Below are 15,832 nucleotides of genomic sequence, written 5' to 3'. Positions count from 1 at the left end.
AAAAAAAAAAAAAAAAAAAAAAGAAATTAGTGGAAGAGACAGCCAAATTACAAAACGTCATGAAGAATGCTATGACAGAAATGTTTTTTAGATGCTGATATGGTATGGCTTTGTGTCCCCACCCAAATCTTATGTTGAATTGTAATTCCCTGTGTTGGGGGAGGAACCTGGTGGGAGGTGATTAGATGATGGGAACAGATTTCCCCCTTGCTGTTCTCATCACAGTGGGTAAGTTCTTGTGATAGTGAATAAGTTCTCATGAGATCTGTATTAGTCTGTTTTGACACTGCTATAAAGAAATTCCCAAGACTGGGTAATTTATAAAGGAAAGAGGTTTAATTGACTCCCAGTTCCACATGGCTGGGGAAGCCTCAGGAGACTTACAGTCATGGTGGAAGGGGAAGCAAGCACATCTTACATGGCAGCAGGTGAGAGAGAGAGCATGTGAAAGTGCAGGAAAAACCACCATTTATAAAACCATCAGATTTGGGTGGGAACACAGAGCCAAACCATATCATTCTGCCTCTTGCCCCTCCCAAATCTTATGTCTTTTCAAATTTCAAAACCAATCATGCCTTCTCAACAGTCCCTTAAAGTCTTAACTCATTTCAGTGTTAACTCAAAAGTCCATAGTCCAAAGTCTCATCTGAGACAAGGCAAGTCCCTTCTGCCTATGAGCCTATAAAACCAAAAGGAAGTTAGTTACTTCCTAGATACAATTGAGTACAGGCATTCTGGTAAATGCAGCCATTCCAAATGGGAGAATTAGCAAGAACGAAGGGGTTACAAGTCCCATGTAAGTCCAAAATCCAGCAGGGCAATCATTACATCTTAAAGCTCCAAAATGATCTCCTTTGACTTCATGTCTCACATCCAGTTAATGCTGATGCAAGAGGTGGGCATACATGGTCTTGGGCAGCTTTGCTCCTGTGGCTTTGCAGGGTACAGCCCCCATCCCGGCTGCTTATATGGGCTGGCGTTGAGTGTCTGTGGCTTTTCCAGGTACATGGTGCAAGTTGTCAGTGGATCTACCACTCTGGGGTCTGGAGAACGGTGTCCCTCTTCTCACAACTTCACTAGGCAGTGCTGCAGTGGGGAATCTGTGTGGGGGCTCTAACCCCACATTTCCCTTGTTTACTGCCCCAGCAGAAGTTCTCCATAAGGAGCCTGCTCCTCCAGCAGACTTCTACCAGGACATCCAGGCATTACCATACATACTGTAAAATCTAAGCAGAGGTTCCCAAACCTCAATTCTTGACTTTTATGCACCCACAGGTCCAACACCATGTGGAACCTGCCAAGGCTTGGGGCTGTTACCCTCTGAAGCAATGGTCTGAGCTGTACCTTGGTCCCTTTTAGCCACAGCTAGAGCTGAAGTGGCTGAGACACAGGGCACCATGCCCTGAGACTACACAGAGCAGGAAGGCCCTGAGCTCAGCCCATAAAACCATTTTTCCTCTTAGGCCTCTGGACCTGTGATGGGAGGGGCAATAACCAATATTTCTGACATTCCCTGGAGACATTTTCCCCATTGTCTTAGTGATTAATATTTGGTTTATCTTTACTTATGAAAATTGCTGCAGCAGGCTTGAATTTCTCCCCAGAAAATGGGTTTTTCTTTTCTATCACATTGTCAGGCTGCAAATTTTCCAAACTTTTATGCTGTACTTCCCTTTTAAACATAAGTTCCAGTTTCAAATAATCTCTCTCAAGTTCAAAGTTCCACAGATCTCTAGGACAGGGGCAAAATGTCACCAGTCTCTTTGCTAAAACATAGCAAGAGTCACCTTTGCTCCAGTTTCCAATGAGTTCCTCATCTCCATTTGAGACCACCTCAGCTAGGACTTCATTGTCCATAACACTATCAGCATTTTGGTCAAAACTACTCAACAAATGTCTTGGAAGTTCCAAACTTTCCTGCATCTTCCTGTCTTCTTCTGAGCCCTCCAAACTGTTCCAACCTCTGCCTGCTACCCAGTTTCAAAGTCACTTCCAAATTTGTGGGTATCTTTACAACAGTACCCCACCAGTACCAATTTACTGTATTACTCCATTTTCACACTGCTATAAAGAACTTCCCAAGACTGGGTAATTTATAAAGAAAAGAGGTTTAATTGACTCACAATTCTGCATGACTGGGGAGGCCACAGGAAACTTACAATCATGGCAGAAGAGGCAGCAAGCTCATCTTACATGGCAGCAGGTGAGAGAGAGAGCATGTGAGAGTGCAAGAAAAACCACCATTTATAAAACCATCAGATCTCATGAGAATTCACTCAAAATCAGGAGAACAACATGGGGGGAATGGTCCCCATAATCCAATCTCTTCCCTCCCTTGACATGTGGGGATTACAATTCGAGATGAGATTTGGGCGGGGGCACAGAACCAAAACATATCAAGGTCTTTTGGTTTAAAATTGTGTGGCACTTCCCCATTTGTGCGCTCTCTCTCTCTCTCTCTCTCTCTCCTGTTGCCATTTGAAGATGTGCCTACTGCTTCTTCACCTTATACCATGATTATAAGCTTCCTGAGGCCTCCCTAGCCATGCCTCCTGTACAGCCTGTGGAGCTGTGATTCAATTAAACCACTTCTCTTTATAAACAACCCAGTCTCAGGTATGTCTTTATAGCAGTGTGAGAACGGACTAATAGAGATGCCATGGGAACAGTGGGGAGTAGGGAGTAAGGAAGAATTGACAGACTTCATAAAGGAGGTAATAATGAAGCTGATTATTGAATATATGTATGAATTTTTCAGATACTGGAAGTCACTCCAAAGAGAAGCAATAAGTTGTGTAGAGGTCTAAAGGAGTGAGTAAATGTTCAGGGTCTATCATTGGAATAAAGAGTTTTTTGAGGAGCTAAAACTGAAAATATCCCCTAGCTAAAACAGTTCTTTTAATAAAAGTATGCTTAGATGTCTGGACTCTTTCTTCAAAATGGTGCGGAGGCATTAAGGATTTTAGCCAAAGAAGAGTTTTTGTACAAATAGAAGAGAGAAATAGCTATACTATTGTCAACCTAAAATAATCAAAAGGTTCAGGATCCAGTTAAAAGAGTTTACTCAAGTGCAAAGTGTGAGGGTGGCCATCAGGTCCTGGAGCAGAGCTACACCAAAGAATGGTGATCAGTACACGAGGTGTGGGGAAAAATGAGGATCATTTATGTAAGCAAAACAGAGGTACTGAACAGTGTTACAACATTTTCCATACAAAGGTCAACATACAGGTGTAATATTTGATTGGCTATTATTGATTTTACTCTAAGGGGGTTGTTTAACATTCTGCTGTAAAGGGATAACAATCACAAGAATCTCTATCTCCATGTCATTTCGTCTAGGTTGAGTAAAGAATAGGGAGTCTAGTTAATGGATAACATCACAACACAAACGTCAGGAAGCTAAGGTCATGCCCCAGAGATGAAAAACAGCCCTGGTGTATCAGTCAGCTTTCGGGGCTTAATGTTTCCCTTTAGCAAAATAAATTTGGAAGGTCTTGAAATTTTATTTCTTTTTACACTATATATGTCCGTACACCAAAAGAGACCCAGAATAGAAGCAAAGCACAAGTCTCCACATTTGCAGTGTAGAAAGTGTTCTTAATTCTCTCGGTAACTGTAGAAGTAGTTCTAGGAATGAACACAGGTAAGTATTTTTATTACAGAATCAGTAGGAGGTAGTATTATTTAGTGGCAATTGCATGAATTAGTATATAAGAGAAATATCCCTCTATTTTATTCTATTTTAATTCTGAAATAAATCACTCTTAAAAAATTTTTTTTGGTAATCTGAAACGTAGATGAAGTAGGACACTTCCGATGCATTATACACATGTAGTGGTTGATTTTTCGGTTTGTGAAAGTAAAATTATTGATCACAAGCACCTTGAAAGTATTTTCATAATGATATTTAGCTAACTGCCATTCATACCAGTCAGTTGAAAATAATAGTCTATAGTAGTATGATAGCTGTACTAAGCTTTCTCTAGGAAGTAAACTTTAAGGAAATGTGAGTGAAAGTTTTTTATAAAATATAGGGATTGCAAGGACAAAATATATTTGGCTTGATAATTATTAGTATTATTATTAAAGTTGAATGCATTCCATATCCAGGCTATAGATTTAATGACAACCTTAATGAATAAGAGAATGAATGAGAAAACATCACTGAGGAGAGTAATGAAAGACTCACTAATATATCTTAGGAAAAGGGGTTATACATACATATTGCACAATTCAGACAGCTTTTTCCCGCTGATCTACAGATAAATGATTGTAATGGCTACTGTCATAAACCGCTCAAATTCTCCCTTTAGAACCAAGGCACTCATTCCCCCAGGGGTCCTAAGCATTACAGAGACATCCAAGTGCCTCTCCAGAAGGTACCCTTAGCCAAAGAAAGCTGCCTCACCTAAGGTCATGAGTCCTCCCATGGGGCAGCCCACATCCATTAACTGGGATATAAAGCACTTGCCCTCTAGATTGAAGGTCCATCTCAGCTCCAGAGCTCCCCACTATATTGGCTGAGGCTTCTGTTGCAACTTTATTGCAGTTCAATTTCCCTTTCTCTCCAATGCGGATGCTCTTATTCCTCACAAATCTTAGAGTAACAGAATCTGTTTTCTACTCATTCTATGATAATTGGTGTCAGAAATGGTCCTAGAAAGCAACTCTAAAGTGGGATTTTAGAAATGGATCATTTGTCAGCCAGTTGGCAGGCAATATGTAGCTTGTAATAAATGAAGGCCTGATAGTCTCTTGTTGGTTGAAGTACAATTGTTAAAACTTTTAATTATTTTAAAATTATGTTAATAATTAACACATAATAGTGAATGCTATAGGGTGTATGTGATGTTCAATACATGTATACATTGTATAGTGATTAAATCAGAGTAGTTAACATGTCCATCACCTCAAACCTTGTTTGTAAATTTATTTTTGTAGAGACAGGGTGGTCTCAAACTCCGGGCATCAAGCAATCATCTCACCTCAGTCTCCAAAGTGTTGGGATTATAGATGTGAGCCACTACACCCAGCCTATCACCTCAAACCTTTACCATTTCTTTTTGGTGATAGCTTTCAAGATCCTCTTTTGTAGCTATCTTGAAATATATAATATATTGTTATTAACTATAGTTACCCTGCCATGTAATAGAACACCAGTACTTATTCTTCCTGTCCAACTGCACCTTTGTATTCATTGACCAACCTCTCTCCACCTTCCCTCCCCTCTCCCCTTCCCATCCTCTGGTAACTACTATTCTATTCTCTACTTCTATAAGATTAACTTTCTTAGATTTCATGTATGAGTGAGATCATGTGGTACAGACATACAATATTTTATTGTGCTTTGCAGATACTGTGTTTTTTTTACACAATTGAAGGTTTGCGGCAACTCTGCATCGAACAAGCCCATTGGAGCCATTTTTCCAATATTATGTGCTCACTTCATGTCTCTGTATCACGTTTTGGTAATTCTTGAAATATTTCAAGCTTATTATTATTATTATTATTATTATATCTCTTATGGTGACCTGTGATCATTGGTCTTTGATGTTACTATTGGAATTGTTTTGTGGTGCCACAAACCACACCCATATAGGACAATGAACTTAATAAATGTGTGTGTCCTAACTGTTCCACTCACTGGCCGTTCACCTATCTCTCTCCCTCTGCTTAGGCATTTCTGTTCCCTGAGGCACAGCAATATTGAAATTAGGCATATTAATCACTCTACAATGACCTGTAACTGTTCAAATGAAAGGAAGAGTCAATCAATGTGGCAAATTTTATTTTATTTTATTTTATTTTATTTTAAGAAATTGTCAAAGCCACCCCAACCTTCAGCAACCAGCACGCTGATCACTAAGCAGCCATCAATATCAAGGCAAGACTCTCCACCAGCAAAAGATTGTGACTCACCAAAGGCTGAGAAGATCATTATCATTTTTAGCAATAAAGCATCTTTAATTAAGGTATGTATTTTTTTAGACATAATGCTATTTCAAACTTAATAGACTACAGTAAAGTGAAACCATGACTTTTATATGCACTGAGATATGAAAAAAAGGTGTTATTCGCTTTATTTAAATATTTACTTTATTGCACATGGTCTGTACTGAAACCCAAATATCTCTTGGAGGATGCTTTTAATCGCTTCTTTCTTGTACCCTGGCTATTTCACTTAACATTATGTTTTCAAAGTCATCCATGGGTTTGCACAAAGAAAGGATTTCATTATTTTTTATATCAAATGGTCATGTCCATTATGTATATACACCAATATTTTTCTTTATCCAATTATCCTTTGATGGACCCTTAGGGTTGATTCCAATCTCTTCGCTATTGTAAAACGTGCTTCAATAAAAATGGGATATGGCAGGTATCTCTCCTGACATACTGAATTTCAGTTTCCTTTGGATATGTACCAGTAGTTTAATTGTGTGATCATGGTTGGTAGTCGTATTTTAACATTTTTTTGAGAAATCTCCATATGTTTTCTGTGATGGCTATACTAATTTTATTGATATCTACCAATAGTGTTTAAGGAGTTTCCCTTCTCCACATATTTCCGTGTTTGTCTATATTTTTCTTTTTGATGCTACATGTTTAAACTGGGTGGTAGGATATCTCATTGTGCTTTTGATTTGCATTTCCCTGACCATTAGTGGATGTGAGCATTTTGTCAGAGCGATAGTTACTGGCTATTTGTTTTTTACAGATTGGTGTTTGTTGCTGATTGAGTTGAATTTCCAATATATTCTTAATATAACTCCTTGTTAAAATGCATAATTTGCAAATATTTTTCCTATCTCTGTAAGTTGTCTCTTTACTCTGTTGATTGTTTCCTTTTTGTACAGAATGTTTTTAGATTTGATGTAATCTATTTGTCTGTTTTGTTTTTGAAGTCTTATCAAAAAAAAAAAAAAAAGCCCTTGCTCAGACAAATTTATATAGCATTTCCCCTATGCTGTCTTCTAGTAGTTTTACAGTTTTTGGTCTTACATTTAGGTCTTTAATCCATTTTGAGGGGATTTTCATATGTGTGAGAAATAATGGCCTAGTTTCATTTTTCTGCATATGAATGTCCAGTTTTCCAAGCACCATTTATTGAAGAGACTATCTTTTCCCCAATGTGTTCTCTTGGTGCCTTTGCCAAAAATCAGTTGGCTGTAGATACATGGATTTATTTCTGGGCTGTCTATTTTGTTCCATTGGTCTATACATCTATTTTTATGCCAATATCATGCTGATTTGGTTATTATGGCTTTGTGTTATATTTCGTAGTCAGGTAGTATGATGCTTCCAGCTGTGTTCTCTTCGCTCAAGATTGCTTTGGCTACTCAAAGCTATATAAATTTTAATTCTTTTTCTGTGACAATGTTATTGGTATTTTGATAGAAAATGCCTTTAGTCCATGGATTGCTTTGAGTAGTATAGATGTTTTAATAATATTAATTCTTCCAATCCATGCACATAAATATATTTCCATTCATTTGTATCTTTCTTCAGTATTTTATAGTTTTCCTTGTCAAAATCTTTCACTTCTTTGGTTAAACTTATTCCTAGTATTTTATTTTATTTTACTTTTGTAGTTATTGTAAATGGGATTGATTTCTTGATTTCTTTTTTAGTTCACCATTGGTGTATAAAAATGCTACTGATTTTTGTATGTTAATCTTATGTCCTACAATTTTACTGAATTCATTTATTAGTTTTAACAGTTTTCTGGTAGAGTCTTTAGAATTTCCTATATATACGACCATATGCTATTGAGATGAATGTGTATTCTATGGCTGTCGGATGGAATATTCTGTAAATGTCTGCTAGGTACATTTGGTTTAAAGTTCCATTCAACTCTGATGTTTTCTTGCTGATTCTCTATCAAGATTATCTGTCCATTGTTTACAGTGGGTTGTTGAAGTCACCCACTATCACTGTATTGCAAGTGATCTCTCTTTAGGTCTACTAATATTTGCTTTATATATTTCTGGGCTCCAGTGTTGGGTGCATATGTGTTTACAATTGCTATATCCCCTTGCTGTATTGATTCCTTTGTCATTATATAATGTAGTACCTTCTTTGTCTCTTTTTTAAATCTTCTTGATGACTTACTGTATATCTGATATCAGTATAGCTAATCCTGCTTTTTATTGGTTTCCATTTGCATGGAATATTTTTTCCATTCCTTCACATAAAGTCTATGCCTGACTTTATAAGTGAAGTGAATTTCTTGCTCAATGTTTTTTGTTTAGAGAATTCAATCCATTTACATTCAAGGTTATTCATAGGTAAGGGTTTACTGCAGCCATTGTACTTTCTTCCTTTTTTCCTTTCTGTCTTTCTTTGTGATTAAGTGATTTCTTTGGTAGTATGATTGCATTCCATGCTATTTATTTTTAGTTTATCTTTTATAGGTTTTTGCTTTGTGGTTACCATGAGGCTTAGAAAATTGTTAAAACTTTCACTGGTGAAAACTGCCATGAAATATTGGTTGAACAGAATGCATTAGTGGATGCAATGCCTCTGGCATTTAAGGGTTTCAAGGGAAATAGTCATTATAAGGACATTGGAGTCAGATGGCTATTGCTAGGGGCCATTGTTACACTAGAGGAAGTTACAGCCCTCAAGCTAAGAATGTTTTTACATTTTAAAAGGTTTTAAAAGTAGAAAAAATTCAAATAGAGACCATATGTAGCTCTCAGATCCTAAAATATTTACTCTCCGTCGCTTCACAGAAAATGTTTGTTGACCCTTACGTTAAAAAACTGAAAGAAAGGATGAAAGTGATCAATTACTTGTATAAAGTGAGTTGTGAAAACCAGAGGGTCTCCCTTACAGCACATAAAGATTCTCATCTCCTGTAGCCTAGGGGCAGAAAAAACTGAGGATTATGTCCAAGACTTAATTATACCACAAACAGAGCTTCAGAAAAGGTTGATTTTCCAACCCTGGCACATCTGCTACCCTAAGGTCATTTTTGACTGTTCTGACTCATTTACTAAGTGGCAAGGAAGGCTGGCAACTTTAAGTGAGGATCAGGTCAAAAAAGGGCTTTGCAGCAGGCCGAAACCATTGTACAAGCAGTCGTACTATACAATTCAACAAACCCTATTGTACTAGAAGTATCTGTTGTGAAAAAAGATATGCTATGGATTCTATAGCAAGCTCCAAGAAGAGGATCACAATTTAGAACCCTTTAATTTTGGAGGAAAGCCATGCAGTCTGCAGCATAAAATCATGTATCATTTGAAAAACAGCTCCTTGTGTGTTGCTAGGTTAGAGTGGGAGCGTCTGACTCTTAGACATCAAATTTCTTACCACGAGATTACAGCTGCCAATCATGAGAGGTATTCTGTCAGACCTGCAAAATCCTATAGTCAGGTGGGGTCCTTTGCAATCAATTAAGAAGGAAGTAATACACCAAGGATCAGACATGCACCAGAACAGAGGGCACAAGTAAACTACACATTCAGTTGTGCCAGACCTCTGAATCACACACCATAGTTGCACCAGACACTTTCTTTCTGTTTATATCTATGGCCACACAGATGACCCCATATGATCACCTGATAGAGAATGAATCAGCCAATCCCAGTTTGTAGATGCATACAAGCTGAAAATGGACTGTGCTACATGCATCTTAACGCACGGGTAACCTTGAAAGATTGCAGTAAGGAAAAAATCTACCGGACAGGCAATGGTAACTAGGCATTCACTTTGAATAAAAAAGAAGTGTCCTGAGATAAAATATACGGACTCATGGCAATTGTGAATAACTTGGTTTGTTGATCAGAGGCCCAACAGAAAAAAAAAGGCTAGAAGATGTAGACAGAGACATTTGGTATAGAGGCATGCAGATTGACGTGTGAGTGGGCACAAAATGTGAATATCTTTGCTTTGCATGTCAACCCCTAAGAGAGAGCATCTACCATAAAATCATCCACTCATTCAGGTTCTGACATTGGCCTTTTCAAATGTTGGCACAATGGGCTCATGAAAAAAGTAGGCATGTTGGTTGGGATCAAGGCAATTCATGGGTCTCATTCAACATGGATCATTTAGCTATTGTTGTTGTCAAATATCAAATCTGTCAGCTTAAGAGACCAACATTGAACTCCTGATAGGTTTCTGTGATTGTTATTTTTTCCACCTCAGTTCCAGATTTATCCTTTAATACGTACTCTGCAATAATGGATAGAATTCCTGTAAGGATTTCTCCTTTATAGTGAATACAATGTTAAACTTTCTCACTAGAGGTCGCTGTAGTGACACTGCAGGAGGAAGAGGATTCTATTGATTCCAGCTGCTGTGCTGTTGGTGCGAGGTGTGGGTTTGAGAGCATCCAGTGGTGTTCTACCGCAGCCACATGCCACAGTGTACAGTCCATAGGTGACTTCACAGCTCTAGCCCTGCCTGGTGATCACCTTCCTCGGTTCTTAAAACACTAACATAACGTGCTTGAATCTCCCTTCAGCACTGACACTCCCACTTTCTCTGAACACCCATGAACCCACCCACCAGATGTGGTTTGCCTATACCCTGGTGGTTGGCTTCCTACTTGATCAGTGACTATTGACCAGCTCTGGCCCAGAGAGACAAGTATACTTTTCTGCCATCCAGTTAGCTGAAACTTCACCTTCTCCAATGAGGTCTGCATGCTAGCCTTGGGAAAGTGGTTCCCTTCCAAGTTTGTCACTTATTGGGTACTCTCTCCCAGCCCTAGGTTACCATATAGAGTTCTCTTACATCTTATAAATCACTCTTTTATTATAGCTTAATAATTATTTATATTAAACTGTCCCTATTTAAATCAGTTTCTCTGGGCCCCAGTACCTTCTTCTATAAAACAGAGATACTAAAGACTACCCCAACAAGCTCACATGTTATTTCTGAGGATCAATTTATATAATGTATGTACCAGCATTTTGTTAAGGGTAATGTGCAATATAAACACAAGCCATTTTTTATATTATAATAGTGTTAAACGATTGACTTTGCAAACCTACTATCTGTTTATTGATAAAAGTGTTTGGTTCTTATGCCACCACCATTCCTGATGCTGAAAAATTGTCTAGTTGTTTGTGGATTATTTCCAAATTATCATTCTCACTCATGCAGAAAAGTTAAAAATGCAAGCTGTGATGTGATGAAACATCCCCTTCTCTATCATAAAATTTTACTTAGAGGAAGAATTCTGACTGAAATGCCATAAGAACATGATAAAGAGCTGAAGACTAGAAGTGCAAAATCATCCAAGCAAGTGTATAAAGCTTAGAAATCCCAAGCAGTTGATATTTATCACACAGCTGAATGCTAATGCAGCCAGGAAAATAACATCAGCTCCAGATGCAGCTGTTAGGAATGTGCTGTGGGACAGGTCATCTGTGCTTTTCATCTGCCAAATGCATCCTTTAAAGGGAATGCTTGGTAAATGTTGGTGAGAATAGGAACAGGGAGAGCTTAAACGCCAACATTAACTGTATCTTATCTTTCAAAGTACTCAGGCCTAAATAACACCTGAAATATATTAACTTGGTGGTTATTTTTTCCACATAGTCAATGGCTTTGAAATATTTTCAAGTATTCTCATCGTGGTATTACGAAAAAATATAAAGTAGTTCCCACAAAGCTGAAATGTAATTTTGTTCCTGTTTGAATTGTGCAAGTGATTTTATAAACTATTCTAGGTATCTCAGGTAAAGTAGTAAATAATTGAAAACAGTCAACTAAACACACAGTGTAAATCCTTATATGTGACCAAAATTACATAAATCCTATCAAAATTTGAATGGATCCAAAATAGCTACAGCTACCTTTCATTAGAGTAAATCTTCGTTTTCAGGAATCTGATCCAACAACTTTTATGTCAATCCTTTCTACACCCACAAGACCGATAAAAATGTGAAAATGAAATGTTTGCTTGGGTAATATGCTAATTATTTAAATTTAAAGGTTAATTGAGTCAAAATAGTGTCCTGTCATTTTCATATTCTAGGAGACTATCTCACCAAATGAAAGAATACAATGGTAAACATTACTACCATAAATACATCTGAATCCGAGTTTAAATATCTATTAAATTTATTGTCCCAGGTTGGATTCTATAAGAGTTTGGAAACAAGATGCTTATTAGTGAAGATGAGAGGTAGAAATTGAATTGGTGATGCTGGAAGCTCTGGGGTAATGCTTTTCAGAGTATCTCATGTTGGGCTGTAGAGGCTGTACCTTCATATTCCTGCTTTGCTCAGTGAGATATATGGGCTCTTCTGGGAAGGACATGACCTGACGAAAAAGTTGTATGTAGCTGAGGGAAACCCTGTATGGGCTTCCACATAGAGGCTGCTTGCCAGCACTCCCTACAGCTGAGCAGTGAGCCCTTCCGTATAAGTGGATCTGGGTGTTGCATTTCCATGTCTATCAGAGTTCACGCTTTATTCCACATAGATATACTTCTCTATGCACATTTGGGAAACAGCTCCTAGAAAATTCCAGTGGCCATTTCTAAGAGGAACTTAGACGAAGGAGGTTAATGAGATGAACTAGAGTCACTGCTGCTACACTGGGACTCTGGACCACAACTGCTGTTCATCTCCCTCCTCCACTTTCATCTGAAATAACCCCACCATCAACTACTATATATGTTGGGCTTAGTGGTTTACCCACTGGCATGATCCAGATCCTCACTCTGAGACCCTTGAGTGCTCTTCTTATAAAAGGGTGGTCACAACAGACTGTAAAAACTGCCTCTTTACAGTCACAATTGCACAAGAGGGTACCAAGAAGCACTCAAGTGGATCACCTGGAATTCATATACATTCCTCTAATGCTAACATTGTATAAGCAGCCTTACTTCCTCCTCAGGATCAGGGTCAGGTTCTCCTGCCAAGACAGTGACTCCTTTTGTATGAAATTGTACTTTATAATTCAATGCCACTCTTGCTTTGTCCCTGGGGAAATTGTGCCCTCTTTTGGGAAAAAAGATGTCTAACCAAGCAGAGCCTAGAGTTGCAGGAGTGGAGAGCATAATAGCTTCCAATGGTCATTGGGAATAATGGTAAGTGTTTGACAACTCCTGATTCTACTCCTTAGTTTCCAGATAGTTTGCCTACTGGGAACACAATATCATATAAAGATTGTTAATTTGGGGCATATAAAATATGCTGGGGGATGTAGTATTGCTTCTGAGCTGGTGCTTCAGCTGTGCTTTCATCAGGCTGTGTTCCAACACTTTATTAGACTGGCAGATTCTGGATCATAAAATATGTAATATGGCCAGTAGATCTTATGATAAAGGGCCTGATATGGTTTGGCCCTGTGTCCCCACCCAAATCTCATCTCAAATTGTAATTCCCACGTGTCAAGGGAGGGACCTGGTATGAGGTGATTGGATAATGGGGGCGGGGGCTCACTCATGCTGTTCTCATAATAGTGAGTTCTCACAAGATCTGATGGTTTAAAAGTGGCAGTTCCCCCTTTGCTCCTTGTCTCTCCTGTGGCCATGTAGGATGTGCCAGCTTCTCCTTTGGCTTCTGCCATGATTGTAAGTTTCCTGAGGCCTCCCCGAGCCATGCCTCCTGTATAGCCCATAGAACTGCGAGTTAATTAAACCTCTTCTCTTTATCAATTACCCAGTCATGGGTAGTTCTTTATAGCATTGTGAAAAGGGACTAATACAGGCCCAATCTCACACGACCTTTGCTGTAAAGAGATCGTCAGTCTGCCTCTATGTTATGTGAAACTACACACCAGGGGATCAAACATTGTATAAACCCTTGAACAATGATTGTTGCTTGAGGACCTTCAGGCAGTAAAGGCAAACCCATATCCAAAATAAGTGTCTGTTCCTATGTAAACACGCCACTGGCCTTTCCAGGTTAGAAGGGGCCCACTGTAGTCAACTTGTCACCAACAAGTTGGTTGTGGTCCGTGAGGTATGAGAACGTATCAATAACCCGTTTGCTGTGCTGCTGCTGCCAGATTGAACAATCATTGGCTGCAGTAGCAATGACAGTTTTGATCTGTGGGTGTCCATGTTGTTGGGCAGATTCATAGCGTCCACCTCTGCCACCGTGGCTACATCATTCATGTGGCCATAGTTTTAGCGCTGGGATGGCTGATGACAGTGGCTGGCTGACCTCAATTGGTCAGGTAGGTCACTGTCTACTTTGCCATTTAATGCCTCTGTCATGGAGGATGATTTCTGTTTGGCATAAATATGTGATACAAAAAGCTCCAATTCATACTGTATGCCCACTCTGTGTGTCCACCCACACATCTCTACCTAACAACTTATTTTTGTCAGTCTTCCAGTCTTTCTCCTCCCAGGTCCCTGACCATCAGCCAGACTATTTGCCACTGTCCATGAGTGTGTATATACTTTAAACTTGGGAAACTTCTCTTTCCACGTAAAAAAAAATGACAAGGTGAACTGCCTTAACCTCTGTTCACTGGGAGGATTTTTCTTTACCCCTGTCTGTCGAGGTCATTATGTGTGGGTCTATAATTCCACTAAAATCCGCTTATCAACTTGCACCCGCATACTAAGTCAATCCATGAGTAAACAAATCTTTGGTAGCTTTTTTTCTCTTCCTTCAGCTGGTAATGTAGAATTCTCCATTGCAGTCATAGCTGTGAGCTGAGGGAGTGATACTGACGTAACAGTGATAGTTAGCTACTATGCAGCTTACTTGTGGCTACTACTCCTATTCATGCTGTATCCTGGATGCACCACTACCATTCCACGTTAGATATTTTTTCTGGGTTTACTCAATCAGATTTGATGATGTTCACAGGCTCTAATTCACGATCAGTAGTTCTGGCTATATGGTCACTTAGTGTCTATGGGAAATATTTCCATTTCTGTCAGGGGCCAGTAACACACTGGAAGCTGTCTTTCTAAAGGAATATAATTTGCTGTTGATGGCATGGCCTTGTTCCAGACCTCCAGGAGCCTGTATTGTGATTATTCTACTAGGGCTTGCCACAATTTCCATACAGCACCTTTTCCCACTGTCGATGTTTTCAACATGACAGTGTCTGCCAAATCTTATGGCTTAAGCAGTAAGATTGCTTGCACTACAGTATGGAACTGTTGCAGAGCCCTTTTATCCTCTGAGTTCTGTTCAAAGCTGGCAGCCTTTTATGTCACAAAATAATTGGGTGGGAATAGTATTCCAAAGTGTGAAATATGCTGCTTTTAGGACTTGAAAAGACCAACTTGTCCTTTACTTCGGAGGGAATGTCCCAGCACGGGACAAGTGGACTCCTAAAATTTGAAGGACATGGCTGGCCCTCAATCTTTGTAGAGGTTCCCTCTTATCTTTTGAGTTTGTGTGTCTTTCCAAGTCTTCTATGTGCTATAGAAGACATAGAATTTCTTGCTTCTTTCTCTGCTCTCAAAAAGGTCAGCTGACTTTCACACCTGGCTTTTAATTCTGTTACTTGCTCTCAGCTGTTTTTTATTGTACCGCATCAATCACATTTAGTTATAGCCACCCAATCCCATTATCTTATTTTTAAATGAGGGATCCTCACCCCATTCCAGGACCAGGGTGGGTTTAATATTTTAACAGCTTTTTTGAGATATAATTTTTATGTTATATATAATTGACCAATTCAAAGTCTACATTCAATGTTTTTTAGTATATTCACAGCGTTGCGCTACCATCACCATGCTCTAACTTCATAGTATTTTTGTTCCCCTTGAAAGAAACCCATATCCATTAGCAGTCACCCCACTCTCTACCCTAAAAAAAACACTAATTAACTTTCTATCTCTATGAATATAGCTGTCCTGGACATAAAATAGTACAATATATGTGGGGGGGGGGGG

The sequence above is a fragment of the Rhinopithecus bieti genome, unplaced genomic scaffold, assembly GCF_001698545.2.
Source record: "Rhinopithecus bieti isolate Rb0 unplaced genomic scaffold, ASM169854v2 scaffold_17063, whole genome shotgun sequence".
Classification (NCBI taxonomy): domain Eukaryota; kingdom Metazoa; phylum Chordata; class Mammalia; order Primates; family Cercopithecidae; genus Rhinopithecus; species Rhinopithecus bieti.
The sequence above is the reverse complement of the archived record's forward strand: the minus strand, read 5'-3'. Positions refer to the sequence as shown.